Genomic DNA, 18,142 nt, shown 5'->3' with positions numbered 1-18,142 from the left:
CATGCTCGAGGTTCGGGCCTTCTGTTCTCTCGATCGGTGGGGCTTCCAGGAATCAGAACGCCTATTCTGTGGATAGGTGATCATTTTTTATTCTGGGACAACCTTTTTAAGATTGATAGTTAATGGCCAAGCGGTTTTGGGTTTAAAACAGCTGTTTACCTGCAGCCAGGGTCGCTACGTGGGACTGTACCCTAATTGCCAAGTCACAAAATTTAGTTATGGGACAACCCCTTTCCTCGTCTATAATGATCTGCTTCCTAACTCTATTGCAGAAGCATTTACCAATCCTTTCTTTACCCCAAATTACCTTTTAAAAGCACACAAAATGAAATTTTGGAAAAAATTTTTTTTGTAGCTCCATAAATAAATAAAACTGTAAAACAATAAATAAAAAAAAACTTAAAAAAGTTTACATTTTGAATACTTTGCCAACGGTTTTAAATATAAAAAAAATCTTAGAAAAAATAGCAAATAAAAGTACCCGGAGAACTCGATTCTTCGAGAGAAAAAAAATGGTAACTTTAAATATTTAAAATATACAAATATATTTTTATTGCAAATTTTTTTTTCCGTGAGTGCGTGTGCATGTCCCCCCTCTCTGTGTGCTCTCTCTCTCTCCCCGTCCGCTCCTTGTGGCTGAGCGAGGTTCATGTTGCTCTCTCTCTCTCTCTCTACACTGCCAGCCCCTGATGTGATGGCGAAGAAACCCCGTTGACAAGGCACTGCTTTTTCATGACGGTGAGTTTCCCTTTGAGTGTATTATAATTTTGTGATAAAAATTTCAAGGAAAAAAAACACACAACCTCCTTCCTCCCTTCCTTCCTTCGGGGAGGGAGAAAAAAAAAAGAGACGGGGAAATCTATCTCCAGACAGACAAGAAAAAAAAGAAAAAGAGGAGCAAATAATAATAATAAAAAACAGTTGCCAAAAAAGCCAGCATATTAGGTTTCAGCTTAGAGAGCTATTGGCTAGTGCTTCCCCCCCTCTTTACTCCTCTTTTTCTGTATTACAATTCGGCGGCTACGAAAAAAAAAGGGGGGGAAATAAAATATTTATTGCCGAATATACTGTTTCCTTTCGATTGTAAGCTCCTTTCGGTTCACGGCCGGTAGATGTTTTTAATGTGGTATCTTTTTGGGGGTTTATGTTTTGTCGATTCTTCTTTGTAGACGCTGCCGAGTATATTGGTGCTATATGAATAAAATCGTATTATTATTCGTTATATATGTCTCCGTATATGATTAGGGGTGGAGGAATAACGAGGATGGTCGGGGAGGGGTTGTTTTTTTTTTTTCTTCTTTTTTCGCTGGAGGTGGTAAAAAAGTAGCCAAGAAAGGTGACGGTGCGACAAGGGAGGGCTAGTTTGTATTTTTTTTTCCCAATGCAAATTGAAGATGGGAGGAAAGGAAAACTCTTCTTTCAATGACTCATTGATTTGAGCTGGTTTAAAATTAGTTTTTCTCGCTCCCTCTCTCTCTTTAACTCCCACTACCACCATCACCTCCCCCCATCCTCCCCGCCCTGGATCACCACCATCAGGGGAAAAAATAGAAAAAGAAAAATAATCTTTAGCAATCTCCTCCCCTCTTTTCCTCTGTCTAAAGCTGCATCGCTCGCTGCCCACGACGATTTATTTCGAGGTGTCTGTGGTGCTGTGTGGAGATGGGAGACGTCGCCTGGACCTTTCGCCGAACTTTACCTCAGGGCTGCCGGATTGCATTGAAATCGATACCCCGGCTTCCTCTCGGGCCTATGCGCGGTCGTGAGGGAAGGGAGCCCTTCGGAGTTGTCTTATTCACTACTTTTTCTCACCTACTGTTATTGTTATTTTTATTCGCCTTATTGGTTTTCTTTTTTTTTTATATATATTTTTTCTTCTAAGTAGCGCCTCCATGAGGGAAAAAGTACGGGGCCGCCATTATAGGATGGGAGATATTCGTTACTGTGGTTATGGCGCGGCGGGAATTCGCTGGCCTCCTGACGCGCTTATTAGTCGTATAATGGCAGCTCCATTATTTCCTCTCGTTTTCAGTAATGGGGAAAGAAACGGCACCTCTATGGGGTGATTGCTGAGCCCGCCATTACATGGCGGCGGTGGGTCGTCGTCGTTGTAGGCGCGGCGGGAATCCGCTTCCTTCTGACGGGTTGGTTTGTTTATTCGTGGTCTTACTTTTCTGACATTTTGTGGCTTCGTATTCTTGTCAGCCTTTATTATGTTTAATTGTCTTTGATCATGCCTTACTAAAATGCCGTCCCTGTGACATGTGTGCGCGCTTGTATGAGGTGATGTTATATATCGAGTGAATGATGTTTGATTTTGTTTAATGGGGGATTTTCTGTCAAATGTGGTGTTTGTGAGGAATAGAGAAGATGGCGCCTGGTGCTGGCAAGCTTCCAGTCGGGTTGGCGCAGTTCAGCACGGCCTCCATTTTATAACCGAGGCTTCTGCTTCCTCTCTAGGGTCCGGCGGTGGCTGACACTGCAGTGACACTGGGAGCTGTGTGTTTCTCGTACTTGTGTATTATTATTTTAAAATCTGTCTGATCTTCCATTTAGTATGCTCTATTGTCCCGTTATCAGCCATTTCAGCATGTTCTTTATTGATGTGACTGACAGTAAGTCTGGAAAAGTCCCTGCCCCAATGATCGCTACTTTATCACACATATCTCCAGGTTTTAAAACGTACAGAAAAAATGTTTACGTTTAAGTTCACGCGTCTCGGATTTTGATTGCATTGCAAAGGATAAAATTTGTGCCGTGCGAACTCCATTTTCGGGCTTATTCACGCGAACGGGTGTCAAATCGGCCGGTGAAATTTGCATCCGTGCGGGACCCAATTTCACAGATCCCTCGTAGACTTGAGTCTATGGAGGGATCCGTGAAAACGCGCAAAAATAGGACAAGGACATGGTCGTATTTTTTTTTTAATGGGCCTTTCACATGGTCTGTTAAAACAACGACCCTGTGTATAGCCCTATAGAAGAACATTCGGCTGATTATCCCGTTCCTGAGGATAAGGCCTCATGCGCACGACCGTAGCCATGGGCACGGCCATGATTTTCGGCTCGGCCGGCAGCGGACTGTCAGCCGTGAGCCGCCCGCAAAACGCGGGCCGTAAACATGGCCGCGGCCATTATTTTCAATGAGCCCGGACCGCAGAACACGACCGTAATAAGGAATGCCTGTTCTTTCTTCGGTGCGGGCTCCTGGGCCATGGAAACCACGGTCGTGTGCATGGCCCCATAGGAATGAATGGGGCCGCAATTCTCCCGTCGATTTTCGGGGGAATTGCGGCCGCAAAAGCACGTTCGTGTGCATGGGGCCTTAGGGTTACGTTACTAAAATTTAATTCGCGCGCCATCAATACCCGTCAGTTATATAAACATACATTAGTCTGGAGATAAGGGATTGAGCATGAGGGCAGGAATTTTGCTGGATTTCCTGAAACGGTTGATACCAGGGAACAATAGACTGTATTTCACTGCACAGCTTAGGCTATGTTCACACTGGTGATTTTATCTACTTTATTCTGTTCCATTGATTTTACTGAAAAAAGTGTGATGCTTGCAGTCGTAGACCTAAAGATAATTGTGCACAGTCCAACTAGGAAAGTGACTGTTAAAGGCGATGTCAACCTTTGCAACTATTTTTATAAAAAAAGAATAAGCAATTTTAAAAATATCTTGGCGTTTTGAGTCTACATCTGTTATGCAATCCTGTGTGTCTCCATGGTTACAGACTACAAACAAGCCCTGTGTAGTCTGATCTGCAGTCATACTTTCTTCATTCCTCCAACTTCCTGCTCATGCACGTTTGGTAGTTGGCAAGAAGTAGGGGAGTGATTGCTTTTGTAGTCTGTTACCGTGGAGACATATTGGTCTGCACAGGAGCTGTAGACCCAAAACAGTAGATTTGTTTTCTCAAAACTTTGCCTTGGAGCGTTAAAAAAAGTTAGATATAGCCCTAAAGTTTGTGGTGGGAATTTAAAGAATTTTTCTATGCCAGTCAATAAGTCACAAATGCATCAAAAGTCTAAATTTTCCCAAAAAGTGGGAGGTGTTTTGTGAAGGGAAGTGGGGCCTACCGTGGCAAACTTCGACAAATTTACTATGATTGACCCCAGAAATTGGCATAAATTGTATCGCTCATAGTTGTCGTAGGATTTACTTTTTAGTGCACGGATGTTTAGAGATGCGCGTTAAGAGGTGTTAATAAATTAGGCGCACCTTACTCCAGCACGCTTTAGATTAAGAGTGACGTATAAAATGGCTGTGTCCATTACTAATGCAATTGGAAGCAAACAAGTAGAATTTGGTACTGCAGCAACTTCCATTTGTCTCATGAAAACAGCCCATGCACTATTAGAATATATGGATGTCAGAGGAGGGTCCCCTGCTCGGTACCCCCTCTATGAGCCAGGATAGAGAGACGGTTTTTAAAGGCGGGTTTATACAGTTTTGTGCCCATACCGATCACTGAGAATTTGCGGTCAATCGCCGTACGTTTAAAAGCCCTTTACACGGGCCAATGTAAATTATATGGGGACGAACTATCGTTAATACGATCTTTCAGTCCCCATTAAGTTTGGCAGCACATCCGAGGCTTACAGGGGGAAATGTGTAGCTGATCACAATGATTGTCAGGGCAGCATAAAAGATTAAAGGGTTTGTACAGGCACAGGATAGGTCATCAGTATATGATCGGTGCGGGTCCGACACCCCGATCCACTGCCTCCAGGCTCCTACTCCCTTCACGGTGACTTTTGCACAGGCCACACAGCATGCTCACAACACTCTCCTATAGAAGTCATTGGTCATTTTCTGACGGAGTTTCCTTATGTCCAGGTGTCACCTGTAAAGCACGTGTTTTGAACTGCTGTTGCAGCAACTTGGGCAAAATGGCAGCCCCCATAATCCTACACTCATGTAAAGAAAATAAGAATTAAAAAAAAAAAAAAAAAATATCCGTATAGATTTATAAGTAAAAATAAAGTAATGTATTACATTTTGGCTGAAATAAAATGCATTAAAAAACCGTAACAAATCTATACTATGTGAACAAGTCCTTAAAGAGGCTCTGTCACTAGTTTAGTAATGCCCAATCTCCTATCTAATCTAATAGGCCCCGTCACACTGCTAATGCAAATGAAAATTGTGTCCCAAAAAGTTTATTATTTGAAGTCATGAGCTTTTTTTCTAAATATGTAAAAGCCTTTATTGGACAACTGGGGGGGGGTGACGATTCTCTTGAGGTGGAGCTACCTCACAGCCTCTGACGCTGTCCAATCAGCATGAAGCTGCTTCACACAGTGTGACACGTAGAGGGAAGGGGGATCACTTCAAACAGCCATATCTCGGGCTGTGGACCACCTAGAACAGCGGTTCTGATGGCATATGACACCAGCATCGCAGTTCTAGCTGTGACACAAGCGGAGATATGGCCAGTTGAGTACACAGTCGGGAATGGAAGCTGTATACTATAAGATCACACTGTGTTGCTGGGCAGGGAAGGGGGAGAAGCTGTATGCTGATTGGACAGCGTCATACAGAAAACATTACACCGCCCAGAGTGAAAAGAAAGAGTCCCCTCCCATTTAGCTATAAGGCCTCATGCACACTTCCGTCGGCCGTTAATGACGGTTCCGTGAATCACGGACCGCACACGGATGGCTTCTGTATGCAGTCTGTTGTTTCACGGACCAAATCAATGCAAAGGCCGAGACTGTTCCGTCAAAAACGGGCAGGAATGCTGTTGAAGCCTGGGAAGGATCCGACTCTTCCGGATTCCTATAGGCCCATCTCGCTGATTAACTCAGATGCAAAGATACTTGCCAAGATATTAGCTACCAGATTAAACAAAGTTATACTATCCCTCATTCGTCCTGACCAAACGGGTTTTATGTCTGGGAAGGGTACGGATACTAATGTACACAGGTTGTTTCTTAATATTGATGCTGCACAATACGATACATCCCCTGGGTTTGTTCTCTCTCTAGATACATATAAAGCCTTTGATTCGGTTGAATGGAGGTATCTCTGGATGCTGCTTTCCCATCTAAATTTTGGTCCCAGATTTCTTGCTCTTGTCCGCCTGTTATATGATCAGCCTGTCGCTAGGGTGAGAACAAATCTGGATGTCTCTAAACCCTTCTCTTTGGGTCGAGGTACGCGTCAGGGTTGTCCACTTTCCCCGTTGTTGTTTGCTCTTGCGATTGAGCCTCTGGCGCTGGCAGTTAGGCGTTCCGCTTCCATTATTGGTATCCCTCGAGGTTCACTAGTTGAGAAAATATCCCTGTATGCAGATGATACTTTGGTGTACCTGGCGGATGATGGTCCTTCGTTGTCTTCGCTCTTGCAGCTGATCGACACTTTTGGGGCGTTCTCAGGGTTGTCGGTTAACTGGTCTGAATCGGTTATGTTTCCTCTATGTGCAGAATATCGCTCCCGGCGGGGGCTCCCTGTCCCGTTGCAGGTAGTGTCTCAATTTACGTATCTTGGGGTGCGGATTTCCCTTAATTTGTTACGCTTCCGTGAACTCTGTCCCTTAATGGCCTCTACTGAAAAGCAGATAAACATTTGGAGGAACCTCCCCCTATCATTATATGGTAGGATAAACCTTTTTAAAATGATATATCTGCCTAAATTTCTTTACCTCCTACATATTTGTCCGGTTATTTTGCCCAAACAATTGTTTTGCCACCTGGATGGGATTCTACGTGGGTTTTACTGGCGGGGCGGCATACCCCAGTTTAGTCTCAGTCTTCTGCAGGCCCCAAGGAGTGTGGGGGGGGGGGGGGGGATGGCGGCGCCCAACCTTCACTTATATTATTTGGCTTCGCAGCTGGTACTGGCTCACTGGTGGATTGACACTGACTTAAGTAATGCGGCCATGGAGTTGGCTGGAGCACTCATGACTTCCTATGAGACTCTTACCAACCTCTTATATAGATTTAAATCTTCGTGTCGGGCGCCATTGCTGTTAAAAACTATTGCGAATGCCTGGAAGAAGGCACAGTTTTTACTAAAAGATACTTCGGACTCTTCTGTTTCCCCTAGGACTCCGTTATGGAACAATCCATGGTTGCCTTACCTGGTGTCCCTGCCGAGAGCGATGATGTGGGCTCGGGTTCGATTTGTAGGCCAAATATACTCTGTGGACAGTGGGTTTGTCTCCTTCTCTGAGTTAGAGGAGAGGTTTGGGGTCTCGAGGACTGCTTTTTATCATCTCCAGTTGGGACATGCCTGCTCGGCTCAGTTCGGATCTGTCATGCCAGCTTTGGGGATTTCCGGATTGGAGGACCTGCTCGGCACCCCAGACCTTCCTAAGACCCTTACTCAGACGTATGCCCTGTTGCTGTCCTCTGTAAAACGTCTCTTTGATAAGGCGTACCTGGGGTGGAAGAGAGATATCCCTGATTTGTCGGAGGAGGAGTGGAGGGAGGTGGAGCTTTCCTTCTTTGATTCAGTAGCTAGTGCTCGAGATTTTTTAATACAATCACGGTTTCTACACCGAATTTACTATACTCCGGTTAGACTTCAGAGAATTGGGGCCTCCGGGTCGGACAGCTGTTTTAGGTGTCAGTCGGATGTTGGCACGTACCTCCACTGTGTATGGTCCTGTCCTAGGATTTCACTATTCTGGTCAAGGGTTGTAGAGTTTCTGCATGATAACTTTGAGTTTCCCCGGGTTCTCTCCCCTCAGGTGTGCCTCTTGGGGATTATGAATGACTTAGTACAAGGCTATTATGACAAAATCTTTTTCCGTTTTGTTCTGTTCGCGGAAGGTTATAATTATGGAATGGAAGGCCACGGTGTGTCCTAGTCTAGAGCATTGGTTGCAATTGGTAAATAAGTATATACCATTATATCAGAAGTTATACATTAGCAGAGGGTGTCATGACAAATTCGGGAAGATATGGGCTAGATGGATGGAGATTTCGGACACTGCTGTCCGACAGGTGTGAATGGAGTGTGACTGTTTTGTTTGTTTGTTTTGGCAATAATGACGGTCAAATGTTGATCCTGTTTTCTTTGCAATACACTTATATGCACCTGTGATCCGTTAAGTTTTCATGCTGGCTTTTGCTATGTGACTATTTTTATCTATGATGATTGTTATTGCCAACTAGTGTGGTTGGTCAGTATGTTATGTATGCTATGTATGTTTTTGTGCGCAATTTTGCACTTTTGTACATTTGTATTTTGAGAAAAAGTTAATAAAGAAAACCTTTTAAAAAAAAACAAACAAACCTTAAGCCTCATTAGCATGTTTAGAAAAATGCTGATAACTACAGTGTGATTTTGTTTTTAAAAAAACTTATTATTTCTAAAGTTATCAGCAACAAAGCGCCTATTAGATTATTTAGGAGATAGGGAATTAATAAACTGATGAGTCTCTTTAGGCTTCATTCACACTGTCCATTAATGGAAAGTGCCAATTCTGTGAATTTTAATGCCAAAATGGGATTAGATCCCATCATAAGACTGAGCAAATAAAGCCATGGGTAGATTCACATAACTAGTACTAATGTTTCTCCCTCCTTGTCTTGTTTTTTGCTTTTATGTAGTGCGTATGATCGTGGATTTTGGCAGGCTTTATACTCTTGTTATTGCTTTGTGCTTCATTTAAATTGCTTCCACTGTATAAACGCTGCCCAATCAGTAATAAATAGCTACAAAATGTAACTGCAATGTACCTTATATTAAACTTTTTGCTGTCTTCCTGCACATTTTGCACTCTATAGCGGCCAGGTCATCGTTTTGAGCGTTATAGCCCTTTAACTTCTCTCCACAAACCGCTAATGTTTCCATCCAAGACCTTCTCATTGCTGTAATAATTTTTTTTTAAAAGTAGTAGTTTATTTAAGGGTGCAACTAAAGGGGGTGCAGTGAATTGAAGGGTCACAAACACAGTTTTATAATACCTAGTATTGACCTTTTATATACAGGACTATGAGCAGATCGGACAGAGTGTGCAGAGCAGACTCCTCCACGCTGAACTTTCCGATAGAACAATTGACACCACAAATTGGAGGAGAGATGCCGATTGACAGGCCTCTCTCTCTTCTTTTTGCGCATGTCCTTTTTTCACAGGAACTGTGGAAGCGGCAAACAGCACACCTAAAGTTAGGGCGTTACTTAGTGGGCAGGTCATCCTGATCATAATCATCTTGTAGAAATGTTGGCTGGGGATTAATAGAAGATAAGTTATCTATAGCATCAGGGTCAGACGATTTGTCAAAATTTTGATCCATCTGTTGGCATTTTTCATCCGGCAGTTGGCAATAAATGTATGATACTTTTATTAGAAAAGTTTTGTCTTGTTTTTCCTTGTGTGTGTTTTTTTTGCCCTTTTCCAGCTGCATTTACCAATCTTTGACTGCATGGTTGTAATGTTTGTGGGTTATCAGCCAAATGTATTGTTGGATGATCCACATTTAGCGATCTGTCAGCTGGTTGAAATCTCATCTGCAAGGCCAATTTTAGGCTATGTTTACACGCTGAGGAATCATCTGTCAGGATTAAGGCACGGATTCCTGACAATCTGCTAAAATTCTGCCTGCACTTCATGTGAATGGAGTATTTTATACCTTATTCTGAAAATATCCAAGCGGAATGATGAATGTGGTTCAATTGAATCACAATGGGGCTAAACCACGTGTGGATCCTCTGGCCAATCCGTGGTTGAAATCGGAGTTTCAATTGTAGATTTCTAAGGTGGAATTTCCAAAAATTAGAGAGGATTTTTCCTATGTCCAATCCGTGCCGTGTGAACATGGCCTTAGGCTACAGCTCTGCAACAGGATGGAATATTAGGGCTCATGTATTATTTTACATACAGAAAAAATTGGAGTAAACCTGCCAAATGCCTCAAATAGTTTTATAAAAAATTAAAGGGCTGGGGCTAAGCATGTGCTGATACCAACATACATATCACCTTTGCACGCCAGTTTCCTCCAAAATATTGGCATATATGTGTGACAGGATAGACCTGACATAGAGCCAGAATTTTGAGGCAGAATTTTCCTCCTGCAAAATACTCAGTGTGAACTCAGCCTAAAGCTGTAGCAAAGGATGGCAACATTTCGCTTTTGGGAGATTAAAGGGGTTTTCCAGTGAGAAGAAATTGGTCGGTGGGGGTCTGACTCTTGGCACCCCCAGCAATCTGTCTGTTTGAAGGGGCTGCAGCGCTCATGCAAGTGCTGCTTCCGCTTCATTCTTGTCACTTGAATGGGAGAAGACTTTAATGCTGTGGACTGCCACTACGAGTGTGTCGACGATTCATGGTATGGAGCAGGTAAGAAATGAAGCGGAAGCAGTGCTTGCATAAGCGCTACAGCCCTTTTAATACAGTTGATCAGCAAGGTGCTGAGTCATACCCCCACCGATCACATATTGATGGTCTATCCTGAGGATAAGCCATCACTTTCTTCTCCCTGGAAAACCTCTTTCGTACTGGCGCACAGTACCAGAGGTGCCCCAGATTTATCAATAGGTCACTCAGTGGTAACTGCCAATGTTTTCTGTCACTTTTCTAAGTAGAAAAGTGGCAAAAAATCTTCATACATAAGTTGCACTTGAGTCCTAATAAAGGGCGCAGGGGCTTTATAAATATGACGTTCAGTCCGATCATATTTTTTTGATTCATTTACACCAGAAAACTAGTGCAAATACCGGGATAGATATTCCCCACTGAATTAAATATGCCCTCTCTATGAGCCAGGACAGACTCGAGCCGTCCTTGTATTACATGGACAGCTATTCATTTGAATTGGGCGCCATGTAAATACTACATTAATGGCCGCTGCAGGGAAAGAGTGTGACCCGACATGACTTTTCTGAGCAAAATAAGTTCTGATTTGGGGCGATCAGCTAATCAACTGTTGTCTCTGATGAGGTGACCCCTTTAAGATACTAAAGACCCTTTTACCTCTCTGCTTAGGACTCCTACTTTGGCAGGAGGAAAATTTGGGTTTCCAAGCTCAATTTAGAAATAAAATAATCCATAGTAAATAGGTAATCCAAAGCAACGCTTAGAGCAGTGATTCTCAACTCCAGTCCTCAAGTACCCTCAACAGGTCATGATTTCAGGATTTCCTTAGTTCCTTTGCACAAGAGATATAATAGTTGTCAGTGCATCAGGATTTGCCACAATAAATCTCTGTATGGCATATCTTCATGACCTCCTGGCGCTTTCTGAGGATGGGAGTTAAGAATCGCTAGCTAAGGTGTCATGGCTTATGTTTTTGCAGAGGCTATGATCATTATGGTTTGTGACGTTCCGCTTTTTTATTTTTTTTCCTCCCATAGACTTATAGTAGGTCCAGCAGGTTTTTTTTATAGATGGAATACTGCAGCATGTTACACTACTCTGACTGTCGAAAAGCCATAGGAACCTGACGAAATTGAACTAAAGGGCCGATTTATTAATAATGGCGTTTCATACGCCAGTCTTAATATAAAGGTTGCTTTACTAAAATGTGCCTAATTTATTAAGAGATGCACGCCTCTTAATAAATTTGGCACATCTCTAGTCGTCCGTGCGCCGTAAAGGGAAATTTAAGGGTATGTTCACACGGCCTATTTTCGGCCGTAAACGCCTGAAAAACGGCTGAAAAATCGAAAGCTGAACTCCAAACATCTGCCCATTGATTTCAATGTGAAAACGGCGTTCTGTTCCGACGGAACGTTTTTCGCGGCTTTTATTTACGCGAAAAAGAAGTGCAGGACACTTCTTGGGACGTTTTTGGAGCAGTTTTCCATAGACTCTATTGAAAAAAGCTCAAAACGGCCGTAAAAAAAACGCCACCAAAATCGCGAGTGGTACAAGAAACGTCTGAAAATTAGGAGCTGTTTTCTCTTGAAAACCGCTCCGTATTTTCAGAAGTTTTTAGTCTAGTGTGTGAACATACCCTAAGCCAGCTACGAGCTGGCATAGATTTCCGCTATAACTTACTCAAGATTCGCTGTGCAGGGAAAACTTTTCACTTTAGGTGTCCCTGCCCTCCTCAGTGCTGAGTAAGCATGTAATTCTCAAAAAACAAATGCTATAAAATACAAAGCCTGTGCTCTTTTGTGTTCCTTATTAGTGGCTACCTAAGGAAACCTATAAGAAAAGAAAAAAACAGCCTTTTAGTCTACCTGTAAGATGAGTAAACTGCTTTTACAGTTAGGGCTCTATGGTCACGCTAGAAAAAGTTGCTGTGGAGCTCTAGCCTTAATATCTGGCTTCTATGGTGATCTATATGATCACTTTTTATAGGTCCAAAGCCTAATGATAGTTTTATGAGAAATCATAAAAAAATATAACAAAATCTACATCCTACTTGACTTGAATAGCAGCAAGAATATGTGGGGGTCATTAATGTATTAATACAAATGAATGGAATGGAAGGCTGGAATCTGCCAAAGCGGATATGTATAGACAGGCGTTGTCTTTGAGACATCTTTAGGGTAGGAATACACACTGTGTGTTCAGGGCGGATATGCTGCCTCAAGCTGCGCAGCGTACCCGTTTTGAACACCACATGGAATGGCATCCGAAAAATCGCAACACCGAAAAAAAAAAAAAAAAAGCTTCTATTTACCCCCTCCCTCTTCTCTGCGCGCAGTCCGGCCTCCTGGGATGATGTTGCAGGTCATGTGACTGCTGCAGCCTGTGATTGGCTGCAGCGGTCACACGGGATGAAACGTCATCCCAGGAGGCCGAACTTGAGAAGAAGCAGGGAACTCTGGATAAGTATTACTTTATTATTATTTTTTCTTACATGCAATTATTTTTTTGTGGCTAAATCACTATGATTCCGCCGCAAATATCGCAACACACACCACTTTGTTGCGGCTTTAAGCACCCCATTGAATTCAATGGGAAAACCCGCAACAGAAGAGCTGCGATTCCAGAGCATTTATTGACATACTGCGGTTGAAGAAACCACACCGTAGGTCAACTTTTGTGGGGTTTTTTGGCAGCATTTTTCTGCATTGTAGAGACGAGATTTGTTCAAATCTCGCCAACGCTGCTGCTACTGTAATACGCGGTGGGTTTTCCGCCATTAATCCGTTGCGGAAAATCCGTAGTGTTTACGCTGTGTGTTCGTATCCTTAAAGAGGCTCTGTCACCAGATTATAAATGCCCTATCTCCTACATAATCTGTTTGGCGCTGCAATGCAGATAAGTGTTTTTTATTTTGAAAAACGATTAATTTTGAGCAAGTTATGAACAATTTTAGATTTATTCTATTTAGTTTCTTAATGGACAACTGGGCGTTTTTTAACTTTTTACCAACTGGGTGTTGTAAAGAGAAGTGTATGACGCTGACCAATCGGCGTCATAGACTTCTCATCGTTCCAGCCCAACTTATTTCACTGCACACACAGCGTGATCTCGTGAGATCACGCTGTGCTTTCATTCACAGTGAGCTCACGCTGTGCTGTGTGAGTAAGTCCCACAGAAGCTTTACCGAAGTGTCGGGAGTGTGAATAGACCTTGCATCCTGACTGGAGATGATGTCTTCGCTCTCAAGACACTTCGGTAAAGTTAATGTGTGAGTAAGAGACTGCACCGTGTGATCTCGTGAGATCACGCTGTGCTGTGAGTACATGAATGAAGAGAAGTGTATGACGCTGATTGGTCAGCGTCATACACTTATCTTTACAACGTCCACTTGGTAAAAAGTTTAAAAAAACGCTGAGTTGTTTATTAAGAAACTAATTAGCATAAATCTAAAATTGTTGGTAACTTGTTAAAAAATGAACATTTTTCAAAATAAAAACCACTTAACATTACAGCGACGATCAGATTATGTAGGAGATAGTCCATTTATAATCTGGTGACAGCCTTTTTAAGAAAAAGGGTAAAAAAAAATTAGCTTGAGGGTCTTGTAAGTAAGTCATTGATTAGGAAAAAAAAGTGACAGGTTCTTTTTTTTTTTTTTTTTTAAGAGCGCTTGTGTCTTCCTTTTCCTAAGTTTGTAATATATCCTCTTATGTGGCTATTTTTTTTTAATACTTACCAGATGCCTTTTCCCCTCTCCTGCCTGATGAACTGATCATTTGCTCTCAATTCAAGCGTAAAATCTGTTTTCAGTGAGGCAGTGATAAAGATAGATTCTAAACTAAATGAGAGATCAGGTTTCAGTTGCTGCCCATAGATTTCTATGGAGAGGGGAGTGGGAGTAGAAGGAAGCTGCTGCTGCTGAGAGAGGGAGAGATGCAGAGAGACACAGACACTGCTGCTTCTAGCTTTCTACTACCTTACTGCTGTATAATGTCCTCCATGCTACTTCTGTGAGAGTGGGATAGGTGAGCAGGATCTCCTCTACATTCTGTGTATGGGAGACATCATAGCAGCTAGTCTCCATCCACCCCTTCTGGAGCTCAAGGAAATCTGACAACTACATTTGGAGCCTGCAGAGGGAGCGGCAGGGTAAACTGCTGAAAAATGCAGATACAAGTCATGTATTGGCCAGATATACTGTTATTCCTTATGTATAAACACGACAACTTATTCCTAAAATTCACCTGAAACGACCGTTACTCTTATGTGCAAGTTGTTTGATGGACGTGTATGAACTTCTTTTTTTTCTCTACATATTGTGGTTTTTTTTTTCCACCATTATTTTATAGGTTTTGTATTTTTGTTGTATTATGTTGTTAAATAAAACCAGATATTATAATCTAAGAGGAGTAATAGCACGTCTTCATTTTTTAAAGTAAACATATAGAGCGCAGCACGAGGTAGTGACAAACATGCTGATTTCAGCCGTCTCATTTGTGTGAATATGGTGAAGTTTGTTAAAGGGGTTCTCCTTTTTCTTGTGTAATTAGAAGTTATACAATTTTTCCAATATAGTTTCTGTATTCATTTCTCACGGTGGGTTGTTAACTTGTTTAACCTCTTAACGCCGAAGGACGGATATATCCGTCCTCTGCAGCTGCTAGTTCGCGCAGGAGGACGGATATATCCGTCCTGTGATGGCGCGGGTACTGAGACTGTACCCACGCGATCAGCGGCAGGAGCACGGCTGTTATACACAGCCTGGCTCCTGCTGCAACTGCCGGAATCGAAGCGTGCTCCGATTCCGGCAGTTTAACCCATTAAATGCCGCTGTCAATAGTGACAGCGGCATCTAATGTGTTTGACAGAGGGAGGGAGCTCCCTCTGTCACCCGATCGGCGCCCCCGCAAAGAAATCGCGGGTCGCCGTCGGGTTTCCATGACAGCCGGGGGTCTAACAAAGACCCCCAGGTCTGTCTTCAGCATCTGCCTGTTAGGCGATGCCGGAGGCATGACCTAACAGGTTGCCTGTCAGTTTTACACTGACAGGCAATAATGCTTTGGTATACTAAGTATACCAAAGCATTATATATGCGATCGGCACATCGCATAGTGAAGTCCCCTGGTGGGACTAAAAAAAAAAATGTCAATCAGTTAAATAAAGTTGGTGAAAAAAATAATAATAATAATTACAGTGAAAATCAAATAAAACGACTTTTTTTGCCCAAAAAGTGGTTTTATTTAGTAAAAGTGTCAAAACAAATCACACCTACACATATATGGTATCCCCGCGATCGTAACAACTTGACCAATAAAATGAACACATTAATTAAACCGCCGGATGAATCGCGTCCAAAAAAACCGCAAAAAACAACGGCAAAATTCTCTCTTTTCTCCCATTCCCCCCATAAAAAATTAAATAAAAATTAATCTATAAGTCCTATGTACTCCAAAATAGTACTAATGAAAACTACACATTGGCCCGCAAAAATCAAGCCCACATACGACCACATCGACGGAAAAATAAAAACGTTACGGCTCTTGGAACGCGGCGATGCAAAAACAAGTAATTTTTTTTCTAAGGCTTTTTATTGTGCAAACGTAGGAAAACATAAAAAACCTTTACATATTTGGTATCCCTGTAATCGTGCCGACCCATAGAATAAAGTGAACATGTCATTTACGCTGCATAGTAAACGGCGTAAATTTGTAACGTGAAAATTAATGCTGGAATAGCGGCTTATTTTCAATTCTCTCCTAAAATAAAGTTAATAAAAGTTAATCGATATATTATAAGCATCTAAAAATGGTACAATTACAAAATACAACTCGTCCAGCAAAAAACAAGCCCTTATACGGCTATGTCGACGGAATACAAAAACAGTTACGACTCTTGGAATGTGACCGTGAAAAGACAAAAAATAATCCTTGGTCATTAACGTGCAAAATGGCCCGGTCATTAAGGGGTTAATCAGTAGGAACAATAATTATTATTATTTACTCCCAGGGGATACAGTTCTGTCATTGGTCATGTGGTGGACAGAATTTTATCCACTGGAAGCAAACCATTAATGTTTCTACTGAATTACAACCCATAGAGATCTAAACCGTGAGGAATTTATACAGAAAGTAAATTAGAAAAATGTATAACTTTTAATTATAGAAAAAAATAAAATTAACTTGCTGAAATCAGACAACGGGTTAAACTTTCAGTTTGAGTTGCTGCAATCTTGGCGTCTGGTGTATTCATGAGCTGTAGGCCCACCTGCCGCTGATTGACAACTTTGTTCCTATGCACAGAAAAACGTCATATTCACACATAAATGACACATGGCTGCCCCTCCACTACTTGTTCTGCTTTCAGATTCCCTTCAATATACTCTAAAATACAAACATTCTGCTTGTCATGCTTTTAAAATAGTTTCAACCCTGTCTTTTTGGGGTTAGCCTTTTTTTTGAAAAAAAAATTTTTAAATTGGCTTTTGCTTACGGACTTTATTTAAATATTTTTCTATAATTTCTTTATAATAAGTTATAAACATTTCTTAATTACTCCCCTGCATTCACACAGTTCTGTACACCTGCCTTAACCCCTTAATGACCACCCACCGTCTTTCGATGGCTGACGGTGCATGTCCTTAGACTACAGCGACGTCTTTTGGTGTCGCTGTAGAAGAGGCTGATGAGCGCTCCCCTAAGCAGGAGCTGTAACTACCAGCTCCTGATCATGGAGCAGCCTGCTGAATACAGCTGGGGTCGGAAAACATTCGGACCCCGGATGTTTAACCCTTTGATCGCCGCAGTCTGTGACCGCAGCTAGATCAAAGGGAGCTTCCCTCTTTGATCGTGTCACTGGAAACCCGGTGATGTGATCAAAGAGCAGGGAATCCCTCTGTAGTCAGCCCTGGGGACCTAGAAAGGACCCCAGGCCTGTCTGCTCCGTTTGCCTGCTGTAAGGGCACACTATGTGCTGTCCTAACAGCAGCCTGTGTCATAGTGACACAGTGTAATGTATTCGCATACAGGAGTATGCTAATACATTACAAGTAAAAAATAAAGTTTTAAATAAAGTTATCCCTTAATGGGATTAATAATAAATAAATTAAAAAAAAGTCATTATTTTGCATAAAATATATTTTATTGCCCCTACACTAAATAAAAACAAAAAACCAACACATATTGGGTATCTAAATGACTGTAATAACCTGAAGAAATAATTAACAGGTTATTTAGTGTGAAACCTGAACGGGATATAAAATAAACAAGAAAAACAATGCTCATCGCTTTTTCTTATATTCATGCTGTAAAAATATATATTTTTTTCTACCTCCGAACTGAAAAAAAATAATAACATTTCTCCCGCATAAAACAAGGCCTCGTGGCCATGTCAATTAAAAAAAAAAAAAAAGTTATGGCTGCTAAAATGCAGAGGTAAAAACTGAAAAATGTAGGTGGTCATTAAGACCTTTTCAGGCCCGGTCATTAAGGGGTTAAAGGAGTAAAGACTTTCTTATTCATTACAAAAGAAACCAGATGGGGACTCCAGACAAGAGGGCCCCTGCACAAAATGAAATCATTTAAACGTTCTTTTAATTACCTTCACACATGATATCATGTGACCAGAAGACGCTTGGAAAACATTCTAGTGAGCTATTGGGAGAAGTCTGTGCGTTTCGTGATCCTGGTCGAACACTGAACATCAGTAGTCTCTGGGGGTGGGATGTGAAGGCCTATAAGGCTGGGTTCACACTGCGTTTTTGTGGCATGCATTTTTGTTTTGGTTAATGAACTCTTATTGCGAGACATGGGTGTTTTATCTACCAAAACAAAAACATGCATGTTAAAAGCGCACGGTGTGAACACAGCCT

Source organism: Rhinoderma darwinii, chromosome 4, assembly GCF_050947455.1.
Source record: "Rhinoderma darwinii isolate aRhiDar2 chromosome 4, aRhiDar2.hap1, whole genome shotgun sequence".
In the NCBI taxonomy this organism is placed as follows: Eukaryota; Metazoa; Chordata; class Amphibia; order Anura; family Rhinodermatidae; genus Rhinoderma; species Rhinoderma darwinii.
This window is presented reverse-complemented; position numbering follows the sequence as displayed.